This window comes from Pelodiscus sinensis, chromosome 1 (genome assembly GCF_049634645.1).
Source record: "Pelodiscus sinensis isolate JC-2024 chromosome 1, ASM4963464v1, whole genome shotgun sequence".
In the NCBI taxonomy this organism is placed as follows: domain Eukaryota; kingdom Metazoa; phylum Chordata; order Testudines; family Trionychidae; genus Pelodiscus; species Pelodiscus sinensis.
In genome coordinates, this window is record NC_134711.1 from 147,531,074 (window position 1) to 147,549,375 (window position 18,302).

General features: G+C 43.6%; 1 long non-coding RNA gene across 1 annotated transcript in view; it reads right to left on the reverse strand.

Moving 5' to 3' along the window:
* LOC142819417 (uncharacterized) overlaps positions 1-18,302 on the reverse strand; it is a 43,862-nt gene that overhangs the window by 16,361 nt on the left and 9,199 nt on the right. The gene's annotated exons all lie outside the window — the stretch shown is intronic.

Genomic DNA, 18,302 nt, shown 5'->3' on the forward strand with positions numbered 1-18,302 from the left:
TGTTTATCTGCCGGCACTTGAACTTCACATTTTGCAGTTTGCTCCATGGCCACATGGTGTCCCAGTGGGACTGTGCAATGAAGCAGTGGGTAGAAACTGTTCAAAGGAAAGCTGCTCATGAAAAAAGCAAGAATTTTTCTTTAAAATGTCCCTAGCCATTATCGAGACTAAATCCTGCGTTTATTGTTAAAATAACAACAACAAATCTATGAGACTAAGAGGAAAGAAAGAGGAGCAAGGGAATGACAAAGACCATCATGGATCTGCTAAGTGAGCCGTCACTTTCTAATACATTGCCAGAGCCCAGTTACCTCCAGTCTTGCTCCAGAGGGCAGTTTCATATGCAAGAAGCTCTGCCTTCTCGCTTCCAACAAACTGATTCAGCTTATTGTTCTAGGCCCATCAATTAACAACAAAGCTTCCAGGCAGCTCTAGACTCAGTCTAAGAACATGGTTGCCACTCTCTCTGCATCACACTTACTAATTCATTCCTTCCTTGCCCTGATCTGGCCTCACTCCGCTTTGCCATGCCACCTTTCTCGCTGCCCACACAGCTTTCTCCATAGCTCCTCTGACACCTCTCACCAACACTCTAGCCTCACCCAGCCCCACTACCTCTCCAGTCTCACCTCTGTCCATTTTCTTCTCTGTTGCATCTTCAGAAAAAATTCTCATCTGCTCAGAATTATAGATTTTTTTGTTACCTTATGGTTCCATACCAGGGACTGAACTAGGGACCTCCAGAGACAAAATGTGTTGCTACAACTAAAAAGAAAAGTATAATTCATGCATATCCTCTGCGCGTCAGATCCAGATTGGAATCTGTAAAAACCTGCCAAAAACAAACACGCACACGCGCACTTGTGGATTACAAGTACATTGTGAGCCTAACAACATTTTCCTGTTAATAAATGCAACCTACTTGGCAAACTTTGCCATAGTTAGAAGCAACTAATAAGGTCTTATAATGGAAAGTGACTACAGGCAGTATTACCTGTGTTGCCTGTAATAAAGGTACTGTCAGATACCGAAGGAGATGGTCTGTTGGTCTAATCTAGTATGGCACGTCATATATTCCAATTTGCTTACCACCAGTGTATTTCACAGTTCATAGAACACTGTCTCCCTCAATGTTCGATGAACTGTGAAATACACTGGTGCTGTCAATCTATTTAATAAATCATACAAATCAGATATAGGCACATCTTATCATATTGAATCAACTGACAATTTTACCATCACTACCTCCGCTTCCAGTAAAATCTTTCTTCAATATGACCATTCCATCCAACTCTCAAATGGATTCTGTCCAGAGTATAGAAACCGTACAAGCATCCTAATGTGTGTTCCTCACTCATATGTGCCCCAACAGGGTGGTGTGTTTTTGCACTAATCAATCAGTACATTTGTTGAGGGAGACTCTTCATTCCATCTGAGTAGAGTGTTCAGTCAAAACACACTGGAGGGATTAACAGAGTCCCCAGTTTGGAGAGTCATAGGGTTAGAAGAGACCTCAGGAGGTCATTGAGTCCAACCCCCTGTACAAAGCAGGACCAACCCCAACTAAATCATCCCAGCCAGGGCTTTGTCAAGCTGGGACTTAAAAACCTCTAGGGATGGAGATTCTACCACCTTCCGAGGTTACCCATTCCCCAGTGCTTTACCACCCTCCTAGGGAAATAGTTTTTCCTAATATCCAGCCTAGACTTCCCCCACTGCAACAAGGAAACCATTGCTCCTCTTTCTGCCATATGTCACCACTGAGAACAAACAGCCTTTCTCCATCCTCTTTGGAACCCTCCCCCCCTTCGTGTAGTTCAAGGCTGCTATAAAATCCCCCTTCACTCTTCTCTTCTGTTGACTAAATAAGCCCAAATCTCTCAGCCTCTCCTCAGTCATTTTTATTGCCCTCTTCAGGATTCTCTCCAATGTGTTCACACCCTTTCTGTAATGAGGGGCTCAGAACTGGATAACATGCTCCAGATGTGGCCTCACCAGTGCTGAATAAAGGGGAATAATCATGACTCTAGATCTGCTGACAATGCTTCTCCTAATGCAACCTAATATGCCATTAGTTTTCTTGGCTACAAGGGCCCACTGTTGACTCATATCCTGCTTCTCATCCACTGCAGTCCCCAGCCTGTAACAATCGGTCTCCAGCCTGTAACAATGCTTGGGATTCTTCCCTACCAAGTGCAGGACTCTACACTTGTCCTTGATGAACCTCATCAGATTTCTTTTGGCCCAATCCTCCAATTTGTCTAGGTCACTCTGGACCCTGCCCTCCAACAGATCTAGCTCTCCCCTTAGCTTAGTGTCATCTGTGAACTTGCTGAGGCTGCAATCCATCCCCTCATCCAGGTCATTAATAAAGATGTTAAAACTGACTCCAGAACTGACCCTTGGGGCACCCCACTTGATACCGACTGCCAACCAGACATCAAGCCATTGATCACTACCTGCTGAGCCCGATGATCTAGCCAGTTTTCGATCCACCTTACAGTCCATTCATCAACCAAATGGCTCCAGTGACCGGCACTGGCATATAGTGCTTTTGCTAGCATCACTGATTCACATCCAGCCCGCACTAGTAGTGAATTAAGCAGAGAGCCAACAGACTCGTCACGCCCCTGGGCAAGGCAGGGTGGGGTGGCTCTGTACTCCTGGAAGGGGCGGGGCCTCGGACAGAAGGGGTGGAGCTGGGGCAGCTAGCCCTCTGTGCAGCTGGGACTGTGCCACACTGCCCCCTCTACCAGTCCTCATAGCCCCCTGGAGTACATCATGCAGTGTTCCAGTGGCAATTTAAAGGGCCCAGGGGATAGGCCACCTCCTCTCCTACAGCAGCAGCTGCCAGGAGCTCCAGGCCCTTTTGAAGCACTGGGTCCCCAGGCAACAGTCCCCTTTGCTCTTTCCCCACCCGCTTTGCTGACTCAAGCGCCCAGTGATCAAGCTAATCACACCACACACACTGCCATAATCGGTCCTCTTGTCAGTCCTCTCTTGACAGAGACTGAATTATTCTTCTCACTGCTAGAGTGGGCCCCCATGGTCAGGGTGGGAGCATGCTGGCAAGAGACTTTGGACAAGCTTGTATCACTGCCTGTTCTGAGAGATAAGCGAGGAACTTCACCAGAGCTGTCAATCAGACATCTGTCACCAATGACGGTAGGTTCAAAAAGTTGGCCTCCCTTTTGCAGGTAATCAAGTAATCAGAGGTACATTTGATCCGATTCTCCCCCGCAAAAAAGGGAAGCCAGTTATCAGCATGTGGAAAATTTGCCCCAAAATGTATATCTTGCCATGCACTAAACTGGTGACTTCCCCTCCCCCTTATATCTTAAACTTTAGCATTCAGAGAATGAAAAGAAGAAAAAGAGGAAGATGGAGGAGACGGAGAAGAAGAAAAAAGGCAGGCAGCAGAGAATTAGTCTTGCCATCTCTCATCAGCGCATCATGAGTTTTATGATCTTTGGTGTTTTTCTTAAAACCCCAACACATAGAAGCATGTGATTATGGGAGAAGTTTCAGGTTTCATTTTAAAAGAAAAAAAGATTTCTAGCCTTTGTGGTTACTTAGAAAAGCTTGAAGATTCAAACCCTAAAGGCCAGGGAACCAGAAGGCAAATAAAAACCAGTATGTAGTGATTAAAAAAAAACAAAAAAAACCACTCTTGATATTTAAGCCAATCCTGTGACCTTTGGGAATGGCAATACTGAAAACAATTTCACCCAGACCCCAGAGGCTTGGATTTGTTCCAGTGCTCTTAAAAGCACACACACACACACCTCGTTGATTGTATCAGTTACAGTAATTCTGAACAGTTTGATCGGCTATAGAACTTATCAAGTGTATCTTTCTCCATTATAGCTTCCCAGCATGACATCCCTATTGTTCTCACTCACATTCACCCTGCTCTGACTAATCTATACATCACTAAAAGAAAACTCCAAGAAACTCTATCATTGGTGCAGGGCTGTACATCAATATCTCCGAATTCCAGTCAGTTCTTTTCACAGAGCTCTGATTTTACGGAAAGAAATAAAGCGTAGCCTGGCTGCATTAAGATTTCACAAAAGCAAGAGCAGGGCAGATAGATTCTGATGAAGCTGCTATTAGGTCCCTCGGGAACTGCCTTTAACCAAGATTTTAAAATTTAGCAGTCTGTAAATGGAGAGTAAAAAGGCAAACGCATGTAAGAAGAGAGTTAGACAGTCTGTTCTTCTCTTCTAGGTGCACTTCAGGGACTGTACAAACACAGAGGCAGCAACATGTCTTATTTGTCCTCCCCACCAGCAAGAGAACGTGGCAAAAATATGCACTGTAAGATTTTCAAAACAGGCAGCAAGGCAGTTTCTGCCGAGCTTACTAGAAGGACCACTCTGGGGGACTTGAGTCAGCAAGTCAATCGCTGAGCTGTGAGCTGAAAGGAATAAAAGGGTGCCTTGACTGGAAAAATGAGGGCAACACAGAGAGATTGCAAGTTCACACCCCAGGAGTTACCTGTCTAGTGCATACACCTTAAGTCCACAGAAGCAATTTTCACTTGGGATTATTTTATTATGTGCTCTGCATGTGCATGTGATAGGTGACACTACTGAAGGCTATAGTTAAGGTTACCAGAGCATTTCCTTTCTACGTTTCCTCATGATTTCCTGGCATTGTCACTTTGGGGGCTGTAATTATACAATTCTGCCCTCAGCCTAATGATCACAAGGTGTTATGAGCAAAAATGATTAGGGCGCTTTTCAAAAGGAAGATTATGAGGGGAACATATACTTTCCTCTTTATGAGGTCTCAGAGGGTGTTAGTCTGTAACTTTAAAAACAACCAGTAGTCCTGTGGCACCTTAAAGGCTAACAAGAATATATAGTATCATGAGCTTTCATGGGCAAAACCCACTACAGTTCATCTGAGGAAATGGTTTTTTACCCGCAAAAGCTCACAATATTATATATTCTTGTTAGTCTCTAAGGTGCCACAGGACTACTTTTGAGTTCCTCTTTATAAAATATAGCTAATGCCATTTTGTTCGCACAGCAATAATTTAGAAGGGAGGTATAAGAAGTGCTTTGTAGCAGTTTGGAAAATTGGATTTGAAAAAAGTGAAGCATCTGAAAAAAAAGTACTTCTTATAAACAGTAGATTCTTTAAGACTTGCCTACCAATCTTAGTTATAAGGGAGAGACAGCTGCACTAAAAATGCACAAATTAGCTGTCTAACAAAAAATGTTGAGGTGCAATAACATTTCACCCTAAGTGATGGTTTTCACAATTAACTTTTGTCAGATCCATAGCCTCATCTCCAGTTAGCTACTCAGCTAGCTGGAGATGAGTTAACAGCAAACAGGAGAAAGGCATCAAAGCAGCCCTTCCCACAAGAGCTCTGAAAACACACACACCATTTTCTCATGCAAGAGAGAAACTAGATTATCTAAGTCTTTTGATAGGAATGTGATAAAAATAAACATTTTCCCTGAGAGTAGAACAGAGATGTCAGAAAATGAAATTCAAGCCGAGAACATGTGGGTGCTAAGTTGCCAGGCTTGAGTGGGAGAATAGGATGCCATGGGATTTGTAATTAAAGTCACTTGTGCAATTACTGAAAATGAATATGCAAGAAAACCCAGTATGCTGCAAGAGGCTACATGATATATAAACCAAAAGATTCAAAGCAGCATAAATGTGTCTGAAAATTTAAGTGCTGTCTTGTGTATGTGTCAGTGACACAAGCAACCAACCAGGGTAAATCCAGAAGTGATGAAAGTTAGAAAAGAATGCCAAGGGATGTATGGAACTGGATTTTTGGTTAGAACATAAGAATAGCCATTCTGGGACAGATCAAAGGTCCATCTAGCTTAGCATCCTGTCTTCTGACAGCGGCCACTGCCAGATGTCCCAGAGGGAATGAACAGAACAGGGAATCATCAAGTCATCCATCCTAGCTTGAGGTAGAGTTTTGCAGGCTGACTAGGTGTTGCATGAAGAAATCCTTCCTTGTGTGTGTTTTAAACCTGCTGCCTATTAATTTTGTTTGGCGAGCACTTCATTCTTGTGCTATGAGACATAAATAACACTTCCTTATTTACTTTTTCCAGACTAGTCATGATTTTATAGACCTCTATCATATCCCTTCTTAGTCATCTCTTTTCCTAGCTGAAGAGTCTCAAGCTTATTAATCTCGCCAAATGTGGAAGCCACACCATACCCTAAATATTTTTGTTGCCCTTTTCTGAACTTTTCCAATTCCAACATATCTTTTTAAGCCACATCTGAACACAGTATTCAACATGGATAAACAGAGAGGCAATATCATATTTTCTGTGTTATCCATCCCTTTCATAATGTACCCTGCCACTGTACATAGAGTGGATGTTTTCAGAAAAATATCCACAATGACTCCTAAAGTGCTCCACTTAGGAAGGAACAATCAGTTCCATACATACAAGATGGGAAGCGACTGTCTAGGAAGGAGCATGGCGGAAAGGGATCTAGGGGTCATAGTGGACCACAAGTTGAATATGAGTCAACAGTGTGATGCTGTTGCAAAAAAAGCAAATATGATTCTAGGTTGTATCAACAGGTATGTTGTAAGCAAAACTTGTGAAGTCATTCTGCCGCTCTACTCTGCACTAGTTAGGCCTCAGCTGGAGTACTGTGTCCAGTTCTGGGCGCCACATTTCAAGAAAGATGTGGAGAAATTGGAAAGGGTACAGAGAAGAGCAACAAGAATGATTAAAGGTCTAGAGAACATGACCTATGAAGCCAGGCTTCATGAACTGGGCTTGTTTAGTTTGGAAAAAAGAAGATTAAGGGGGGACATGATAGCGGTTTTCAAATATCTAAAAGGCTGTCACAAGGAGGAAGGAGAAAATTTGTTCCTCTTGGTTTCTGAGGACAGGACAAGGAGTAATGGGCTTAAAGTGCAGCAGGGGAGGTTTAGATTGGACATTAGGAAAAAATTCCTAACTGTCAGGGTGGTCAAATATTGGAATAAATTGCCAAGGGAGGTGGTGGAATCTCCCTCTCTGGAGATATTTAAGAACAGGTTAGATAGACATCTGTCAGGGATGGTGTAGACGGAGCTTGGTCCTGCCTTGAGGGCAGGGGGCTGGACTCGTTGACCTCTTGAGGTCCCTTCCAGTCCTATTATTCTATTCTATGATTCTATGATTCTATGAAATCTGTTTCTTGAATGGTGACAGCTAATTCAGACCCCAGAGCTTGGGACTTACCAAATTCACGGTCCATTTTGGTCCATTTCATGGTCACAGGATTTTAAAAATTGTAATTTTCATTATTTCAGTTATTTAAATCTGAAATGTTATGGTGTTGTAATGGAAGGGGTCCTGACTCAAAGAGGCGTTGTAGAGGGAAGGTGGCAAGGTTATTGCAGATGAGGTTGTAGTACTGATTCTCTTATTTCTGTGCTGCTGCTGGCCAGGAGTCCTGCTCTGAAGGCAGAGCCACCTCCAGCGGCAGCACAGAAGTAAGAATGACATGGTTCGGTATGGCCAATGTCACCCATACTTCTGCGCTGTTGTCTGCAGAGCTGGGCCCTCAAGTCTGCAGCTGCCATTCTCCAGCTGCTCAGCTCTGAAGGCAGCAGCACAGAAGTAAGAGTGACAATACTGTGATCTCCCAAAATATCCATAACCCTAGGATCAACACTGTTGTTTAATCTGAGCAATTAAATGTAAACAGTCATATTCCTAAAGGGATCCATCCCTTTTTCATAGACAACAGGCTCTCTAAACAGGAGTATAAAGAAAACGCAACTTGTGGAAGTGACCAGGACTGGCAATAACCAAAAGTGAGATCGTTAGTGGGTTTGAGCATTATTGTTGAATTAAACACCACTGAAAAGTGTTAATGTGACAGCACACTGCATTTCACCATAGAACATGTAGAGCAACCCCAGCAGCGTACCTCAGACCTGGCCTGGAGGGACCCCCTCCCTAATGGGGAGAGGGAAAAGTAGCCTCTATGGCCTGTTGAGTCCATGGCCTCTTTGGCTCAAGACTGCTAAGAAGTGACAATGTTTCACTGGAAACAGAAGTGTATCCTCAAACACATTCCTATCACATTCTTTGACTCAGATCCCTCATACACCTGCACATAGATCTGGCATCCTCTGTTTCCCTGAGCTTTCTTCACTCCCCATCTAAATCTTTGATGCTCGATACCACTTCCATGATATCACCTGTGGATTCCATCCCTCTGAATATCCTCCTGCAAGACCATTGCTTGGTCTCCTCAAGTCCTAGATCCCCAGACTGATGTGCAGAGCATGCCTGCATGTAGACTGACCCATTCAAGGCAGCAGAATCAGATTATTCTCATTCTCCAACATTTCCGCCTGCCCCCAGTTCATTTCAGGAAGCAGTTCAAAAGTCAACCTCCTTCCCTAAAACTCTCAACTTCCAGGCTTCATCTGATTTGACTGCATACAGCACTGGTTATCCTCTCTCCACAAGGACATCTCTGAATCAAATGGGGTTCAGCAGAACACTGACTCAGGGATGACTGTTCTGTGACCATTTCCAAGGTTCCAAAGTTTGTTTTCGGTCCACATTAGACCAAAACCAAAACCTTTTTGGCACAAGTGGCGAGGTGCTGAAATGCAAGTCTTGGGAGCAGACTTCCCTCTCCCTTTCTCAGCGCCTCTGAGTTACACAAGCAGATTTGAATTTCTTTTACCTTGGTGGCAGCTGTAAAATTGGGGACCTTTAATAAGCAAATTAAAGCAGCCTGGGCCAGTATGCAGATTCTTTTTTCCTTAATTGAAATACAAATAATTCTCAGCAGCTTCATGACCATCTTGGATTTTCCTGGACTAGACAGGAGGTGCTTATGTAACGCCGAGAGGCAGACCCGAACCTGGGAACTCTGGAACTTAGTCTACGAGTCCACAGTGTGAGCTAAGCACCAGCTTGCTATCAGCTAAGGCCATACAGTAAACTCATTCTCTTCAAGTGGTCTAAGTGCCACTACATGGGACATAGTGATAGCAAGTACACTATGGGACAGTACACCAGACCCAGAAGGTATGTGGGTTACACTTACCCTATATAGGTTGGGCACGGTGTTTTTAAAATACTAATTGTCAATGGTTTTATTATTTTGTGGAATGAATTCTAAAGGTTTACTGAGTCTGAAAGGCACGTGTTAAGAGTTGCACCAAGCATGCTGTCCGCTGTTATGGTTACATTACATGAAACCAACACAAATATTGCCATGGGAGGTGGGGTAGTGGTGTACCTTAGAGTATGACTACACCGCATTTCACTTTCGAGAGAAGAATGCAAATGCAGATGAATGAAATTGCAAATGAAGCATGGATGTGAATTTCCCGTGCTTCATTTTCATAATCGCATCCAGGCGCTATTTTGAAAAAAGAAATGCTGTGTAGACGCGGTTATTTCAAAAGAAACCCTTCTTTCAAAATTACTCTTACTCCTTATAAAATGAAGTTAAGGGTAATTTCAAAAGAAGGGTTTTCTTTCAAAATAACCGCGTCTAGACAGCAATTCTTTTTTCAAAATAGGGTATTTCGAAATAGCGCCCGGACGCGATTATGCAAATGAAGCACGGGAAAATCAAATCCGCACTTCATTTGCAATTTCATTCATCTGCATTTGCATTCCTCTCTCAAAAGAGGAATGCAGTGTAGACATACCCTCTCTCAAAAGAGGAATGCAGTGTAGACATACCCTTAGTGTTTTTGGAATGAAGTGTAATGAAGAGGGATGATAGGAGTTGGGCCTGTGGACACATGGTAGTAATTCTAGATTAAGTCAAGGAACCCGGGAGGAGGGGAAAGTCTGGGGGAATTGAAAGCCAAGGAGCATATTGAGACTGGCTGAACAAAGAGACTGTGACTGGGAGATTGGGGGAGGACTAGGATGGGGGATTGGAATTGAGTGCTTGGGAGGAAGTACACACACACACACACACACACACACACACACACACACACAGGACAAGAAATCAGGGAAGCAGGGAAGCGTGGCTGGGGAAGGAGTCTGGGCTGGGATCCAACAGAGGGCAAAAGATGAGCTCAGACAAGGAGCTGGGGATGGGCCTGGGATTGGCTGGGCAAGGAGACTGGTGAGGGAGAATGGAGCTGGCAACTGGGATTGGGGAAAGCCTGACACTTGGATGCAGAGCTCCACTGCTGAGACTGGAACCGGAACGAAAAGCCTAGGATACTGGGACTGGGCAAGTCAGGAGGCTAATGCTGAAATGCGGGATCTAGGCTGAGGAAGAGCTTGGGGCAGACAGGACTGGCACAGAGGTGGGCTGGAGCGGGCAGAGGCAAACAGGGCCAGGTTTGGGGTTACAAAAACAGAAGGGTCTGTGACCAGACCTGCTGACAAGGTGGGGGAGAGGAAGCGGGAGAGGCAAAGAGGGAAATGGGCCCAGTGATTGTCAAGGGCCTGGAGCTCCCAGCTGTTTCTACTGCAGGAGCAGCAGCACCCTGGGCCATTTAAATTGCTGCTGGAGCACCATGCGGTGCATGCCCAGCAGCTGTAAACGCTGGGGGAGGGTAGCTCCTGACAGTGCTGAGGGCTAGCGGCCCCCAGTCCTGCCCCTTCCGGGAGATTAGGCAACCTTAACTACAGGTAGCACTACCTTTAATAGGCAGAACAGATTAAGGGTGGGAAAGGGAAAGCATTATGGTTCCTGATTTTACAGATGGGGAGCTGAGGTATATAAAGGTATATATCCAAAGAAATTCATTCCAGAGCTGGCAGTATGCCTTAACCATAGGAGCATCCTTCCTAACTTCATCGCCTTGACCTTGCTGGTACAGAAAGAGGTGATTTGGTCAGTCAAGTAAAAATTAACTGTTGGCAGGGGCCATCTTTTCTTCAAATGCCAGTGAAAGGCCTCCAATATCTCCGCAATAGCCTGACCAAAAACTCCAGCCCTTTGTTTCCTACTGCTTCTCCTTCTTAAATGTCAGCGTGATGATTGGGAATGTTTTTTTCCTGTGCTCCTCAAATATATGGAAATGATCATTATTGCTCTCCTTGATTTTAGTACCAAGATGTGGGAGTATTGGTTGGTTTCCCAGCTCAGCATATTCCCTGTTAGACATTAAAGTGCCCCTGTTCAGATATTCTTCCAGAAGTGCGTCATTCATTTCAAAGTGAATTCCCTGTTGGTGAGCAGAGCAGGACTAACAGCTGAGGTTCTCTGTTCATCCACAGAACAATTACAGCACAGGCAATAAAACTTCTGTTGCTGTGTCTCTCGCTGCACCCACATGCAGTGTTTCAGGTAAGAGGCTCGCTGTAGATAGGTCTACACTGCATTCCTCTTTCAAGAGAGGAATGCAAATGCAGCTGAGCGAAATTGCAAATGAAGCGCAGATTTGAATTTCCCATGCTTCATTTGCATAATCACATCCAGGCACTATTTTGAAAAAAGAAATGCCGTGTAGATGTGGTTATTCCGAAAGAAAACCCTTCTTTTGAAATTACCCTTCAACCTCATTTTAGAAGGAATAAGGGCAATTTCAAAAGAAGGGTTTTCTTTCGAAATAACCGCATCTAGACAGCGTTTCTTTTTTCGAAATAGGGTATTTTGAAATAGTGCCCAGGCGCAATTATGCAAATGAAGCACAGGAAATTCAAATCCGCGCTTCATTTGCAATTTTGCTCAGCTGCATTTGCATTCCTTGCTGAAAAGAGGAATGCAATGTAGACGTATCCTGAGTCTCCATGGTCATTCAGACTTTGGCCTGTTTCTGCTGGGCCCACCAACAAAGAGGCCAATTAGGGCATCAGTTTATGGGTTATGAACAACTGTCTATTAAGAACTGGACTGAGACTCACCGCATTCATCTGCTATCGGCCACTGAAGAGCTTTAGGATGGTAACAAGTGTTGGATTTGAAAGCCTAACTTAGAAGTAAAAACCTGTGATTCCTCTCAGTCTGTCCCACCACATCCAGTCTAGCAGACTTGTTTTGCTTTGTTCCCCACTCCCCTTCTCTTTTTCTCCCAAGCAGTCCAATGTAAGCACTCTCCAACTTCACACATGCAGATATGAATCAAGTGTAACTCTGCCCCATTTTTCATCCTAGGACAAGGATCTCTTAGGCATTACCAGTGTGGCTTTATAACCAAGCCAGTGAAATTCCCAAGGTATACCAGCCAAGCTAGGCCACTTGTAAGCTAAATGGAAATTACATTTCCTCTCCTTCTCGTCTGTCAATGAGCTCACCCAATGTCACTAACTTTTGTACATCAGAGGAACAACACTTTTCCTAAAAGCTAATTCCACCAATCACCTGCTTCAGTTCTTCCACTTTTCGTTACTGCTGGTGGATCCATAGGTGACTAATGAGACCAGTCACAACCAAGGCAAACATTTCACAATGAAAAGGGTGGGTCTGGATTTGCTGTGTCAGGCTGCAGTACATTTTTTCCTCCTTTCCCATTTCTCTGTTTCCCGTTGGATCCCAAAAACATCGGGATGCTTGCCACAAGGGCCTTTTTAATTTTGGTTGGTCAAGAGGGCTTGGGTTTCCCATGAGTTTGTCAATAAATACACCTGAGGAAGGCAGAAATCAAAAATGGTTTTAAATTCTATCCACCTGTGCGGCAACACATTCCATGGTATTATTTAGCTAAATGGAGCTAAAAATGGGAGAAGTAAATGTGCCTAATGCTGCAAAAAATAGGAGAGCCAATAAAGATAGCATCACACTAGAGAACACGTCACTGCAACATCAGGAATAGACAGTAATGGTACATGGATAAAGGGGATCAAATCTCAAGCATCCCGTAAAGCCCTATCCTGGGCAGATTTGTACAGACATCTGGGACTTCAGACCAGGGGGATACTCAATGACCTTTTGAGGTCCTTTCCAATCTTACATTTCTATTGTTCTTTTGTATTAGGCATGCTTGATAGCTTGTCAAGCCAAGTATTACTGAATAGAACTTCTAGAGCCATGTACAGCTAAATCATGCAGGCAACAGAGCAGCTGTGATTATATTTTTCCTGCTGTTTGTAGACTCTAGTGTCCAGCCCTTTTTCCTCTTTCGATCTGAGTTTTCATAGGTGTGTTTAATAGTCTCCCTTTTCTTTGTGCCTCAACTTAGATTCTCTCCCCTTTGGTAGGGTTCTTTCAAGCATTAATTATTTTTACCTTTAAAACAGCAATTTTTAACCCAAAGTATTTGAGCTACACAACTCCTAGAATCTCTCAAGTGAAGCTGTCTGGAAGATATAAGGTGACAGTCAACCAGCACACAACACAATTGCTTGGAGAAGGAAAATTGTGATAAGAAAAAACCCCACTCATACATGGAGAGGGGGGAATTCTTTAGGCCAACATGTTCAAAAGTGGCAGTCTACAGACAAGCTCCTAAATCTCTGTTTCAGGCACCAACATGGAAGCAGCCTGATTTGCTGAGAGAACCTGATGCTCCCCTTGCCTTCAGCAGAAGCCAGACTTGCTCTGCGCCTCTGAAAATCAGGCCACTTTTCTGTAGGGGTTTGAACAGGAATTTAGGATCTTGGCTTTAGATCCCCAGCTTTGAAAGCATTGGCCTTAATGCCTCTACACAGGTCCTCAAGTTCTCAGCAGGAAAACCCATGCAAAGTAAACTGAAGGACATGCAAAAGGATGAAGAGCTCAAATTTAAGCCTGACCGGATTTGAGCCCTGAATTTTAACTTGCTTCCAAGCAATCTGATCTGAGGCTTACCCTATTAAAGTCTTCTCCTTTAAACTGCATTTTCCCCCCCTATAAAGCCTTGTTGTATATTGATGGTTTGCAGTCCCCAATCCTGTCTCACATCTCAAATGGCACTGCAAGAACTCATCCCAACAAAAAGAGGAAAGAAAAAGATGGACCAGCTGCTATAGCAATACTGGGAGGTGGGGAAAGAGAGAGGTGGTGGTGATTTAAAGGGAGAGAGTCAAGTGATAACATCAGATGAAAGAGACAATGAGATGATGCAGAATTAGGTGTGAGAGAAAAAAAAGTGTGAGTATCTATCCTGAAGGGAAGAGAGAGGCGGGAGAGAGAACCAGAGCAATCCTTCCATCTTTTATCTTGTCAGTGTCAAGGCTGAAGACTTGGAGCAGCTGGTCCATGTTAGCCCTCAGAGACCCTTCCAAAATCATCAAGAAAACATATGGCTCTAAAATCAGCTCCATGGCACAAAGTATGATGCCATGGGGTGCCTGAGGAACAGTCATAGCACAGACTCCACTTTGGAGTCGAACATGGGCAGATTGTGTCTCCCATCATTCACTCAGGTTCTGTTTGAAGTTTGCCTCCCTCAGGTATGACCAGTCAGCTCCAAGCAGCTCCAGGGGCTTAGGTGTTCAGCTTAACATTCTTCAGGAACACAACCACATTTTGAGGGTAAGTCATTATTTCTCTCTGTTGTTTCTTAAATGTGTCTGTGAAAAGCTGGCTTATGGTTTCTACAAGGCTGTATGAATATACTCAGTCCAAAAGAAAAAGGAATTATTGCTCTAAAAACATTGCTCGCTGACTACAATCTTGTCTGCAAAAATCTCTCCTGTGGGTCTGAGTGTTTGTGTTTGTGTGTGGGGGGGGGGGGGGGGACCGGTACCAACCTTTTCTTTCTTCCTTGTTTATTTGTGAAAAGAAAAATTACTTGGATTTTCAGAGGCTCATTAACCTCTTTCACACTGAAGAGGCATTAAAAAGGGACTGGAAAAAAAAGAAATAATGTTGAGACTCTTACTTTAGATTTCTTCATTTTAATGTTACCGAGTGCCAATTTAGAAAGCTCTGACAGAGACTCTTCCTTTTAAAGCATCACATATTTCAAAGGAGACAGGTTTTCAGAGAAAAAAAGATTCTCCAACAGAGAAATGCTAATTAAAATGGGAATTCTGTGCATTGTCTTTATTGATGGCATTTTCAAACGTGAGCATACGGTAGGATATTAAGTTCATTTAGTAACCTTTTTTTAAAAGGATTCATAGCAGCTCAGCTTTACTTCCACTCTGTGCATTTGATTTACACACACACACGCGCACACAAAATGACAGCAGCAGCATATGGAGTCTGATATTAAGGTACCAGTGTTTGTGTTGGGCTATGGATATTTAAGGCTCTGCTTCTAAGGTCTGCCACTTCTAGGTCATCTCCTCGTTTTTGTCCTTGAATTTGAATGGGGAATGCCTACCTGTTGAGAGAGCCAGGAAAGATGTGGAGAAAAGGGAAAGAGATAGAATATAGGAACAGAGAAAAAGATTCACAAAATTGTTACTAGTATCAGAGGGGTAGCTGTGTTAGTCTGAATCTGCATAAACAACGAGAAGTCCTGTGGCACCTTATAGACTAACAGATTTATTGGAGCATAAGCTTTCGTGGGCAAAGACCCACTTCGTCAGATGCATGTCAAAGTTGTTACTGCCTCTCCAGACTGTAGTATCCCAAAAGACCACAACAGGAAACAGAATCAAAACTCACACTGGATCAACTCTGCTTTGATCGGTCATCTCTCTAACCAGACTATCACTACAGCAGGCACAATCTGTCCCCAACAGAATGAGAGAGATGTATATCATTCACAGTGAAATCACTGAAAGAGAGCTAAAGGCTGAAGTTTCACCTAACCCTTATTTTGCTGGGTACACTGGTTACAGTAATTCCTCATTTAACACTATAGATGCATTTCTGAAAATGTTCGTGCTAAGCAAAAATGTGCTATGCGGGGTCAATTTTTCCATTAAAAATAATGGAAAAGGTGGGGGTTGTGTTTCAGGTGGTGGTGGTGGCAAAGTCCATTTTTTGTTGGTGCAGGGTCGTCAACGACATTAGATATCTAGCAACCCAGGATAACTAGCAACATAAGTCGCCACAGTTTGTTAAAACACAAAGAAACAAGTGAGCTGAGGAGTGCTGTGACCACGTGTATTCATCCGCTCATGCTTATTACCACTGTTTTCACCAACTTATACTGCCACGTGAAGTAGTCTGGCACTTGATTATTTTCATGTTATTTCAGGGACAGTCATATTATTTGAAAAACATTCCCTAAAAAAAAAATCATGTTATTGTGAAAACGTGTTAAGTGGGCACGTGTTAAATGAGTAATTACTGTACTGTTTCTTTAAGACAGTTTGCTGCTTCCTTGATTTGATGTAATTCTCTGTACATTCTTGTAGCTTTGGATCTTGGACTTGAAAGGTCTGTCCACTCTCCAGCTGTGCTCTCCCCCTACAGGAGATAGCACAGCTGTCTCTTTGCATGCACATTCCGGGTGCTCCCATTAGCCTACAGAGCAGTTGTGTGCATATGCATGGAGGAAATGACTAATCCTATTTAAGGAGTCCCTAGCTGATATCTGTCCATATTGCACACTACAAACTATAGCATAATTTATGCTAGGGCATCTGAGCTCAAGATAGGCTTCGGGCTGGAATAGTAAGGGGTGCTGCAGATCCGGTGTGTGGCATGCTACCAGAGCCACGTGGGGAGCCAGGAGGGAAGGAGAAACAGGTCAGGATGGAGGTGACACTGGTAGAGCTGCATGTGGGGATACCAGGAATAGCAGGGCAGTGTGGGTGGGTACGTTGGGGAAGGGGATAACGTTCCAGCACAAGACTGAAGGTCACTCTCTCATCGGCAAAAGCTGTCTGGGGCCCCCCAACTGGCATAATGGGGAGGAAGCAAGTCAAGATTGTCATGCAAAGGTAGAAGGAGCTAAAATAGCAATTTAGCTCTACTAGTAAAACCATTTCCAATACAGTGTTGTTCAGCTTTTCATTAACATTGTACTGGCCCTTTGGCGACCATGTTGTTAGGACATGGGTGCAGATTCTTGGTACAAGCTCTTCTCTAGGACTTTGTCTACAGTGCATGCTTTGCCTGAAGAGGCAATGCAAATGAAGCGCAGATTAGCATTTTCTCATACTTCGTTTGCATAATTTCTTCAGGTCCATTTTTGCGCAGGGGGTTTTTGCGCAAACCAAGCAGCATGGACGTTTCCTTTTTGCGCAAGATCCTTATGCCTCTCCTAATGTGATCCCTCCTCTGTCACCCACCTCTGGACAAACAGAGGTTAGGGACACCATTCTGACCCATCCTGGCTAACAGCCATTGATGGACCTAGCCTCCATTAATCTATCTAGTTCTTTTTTGAACCCTGTTAAAGTCCTGGTCTTCACAACCTCCTCTGGCAAGGAGTTCCACAGGTTGACTGTGCACTGTGTGAAGAAAAACTTCCTTTTGTTTGTTTTAAACCTGGTGCCGATTAAGTTCATTTGGTGACCCCTAGATCTTATCTTGTGGCAATAATTAAATAAATAACTTTTCCTTATTCACTTTTTCTACACCAGTCATGATTTTATAGATCTCTATCATATTCCCCCCCCCCTTAGTCTCCTCTTTTCTAAGCTGAAAAGTCCCCGTCCCTTTAGTGTCTCTTCATAGGGGACCCATTCCAAACCCCCTAATCATTTTTGTTGCCCTTTTCTGAATCTTTTCCAATGCCAATATATCTGAGATGAGGTGACCACATCTGAAGGATGTGGATGTACTGTGGTTTTATATAGAGGCATTACGATATTTTTCTGTCTTATTCTCTATCCCTTTAATGATTCCTAATATTCTATTTGCTTTTGACCACCGCTTCACACCGAGTGGCTGTTTTCAGAGAACGATCTACAATGACTCCAAGATCTCTCTCTTGAGTAGTTGTAGCTAAATTAGTCCCCATCATATTGTACATACGGTTGGGATTATTTTTTCTAACGTGCATTACTTTACATTTGTCAATATTAAATGTCATTTGCCATTTTGTTGGCCAGTCACTTAGTTTGGTGAGATCTTTTTGAAGCTCTCTAGTCACTTACTTACAGGCTTTATAAAGCCTTGGCCTTCCTGATAGCCCCGCCCCCAGCTAAGGCTCGTCCAATGAATAGAGGGTTCTAGATTTCAAATCCTTGTTAAGAAGCACACAGCTTCCAACTGCCGGCCACAGCACATGGTCCTTCAAACAAACAGCTCAGCACTTGAATTGACAGACACCAGCTCAGCACACAATTTCTAGCAACCAGCAAGTAACCCCTGAACAAAAACACACACGACAGCCAGCCACTTACCTTAAAGGTCCCGTAATCACACCTCCTTAACCTGGAGAACTCCCTCCCAACTTCCCCTGTTTGCAAATTAGCATCTTTCCCTCTGATTTAGGTTCAGTGCTAAGATCAGCTATGACTATAGAGCGTTCCTGATACTGGAAGCAACATTGTTCAGCCAAACTATACAACCAAGATCCTGATCACATGCAGAGAGTC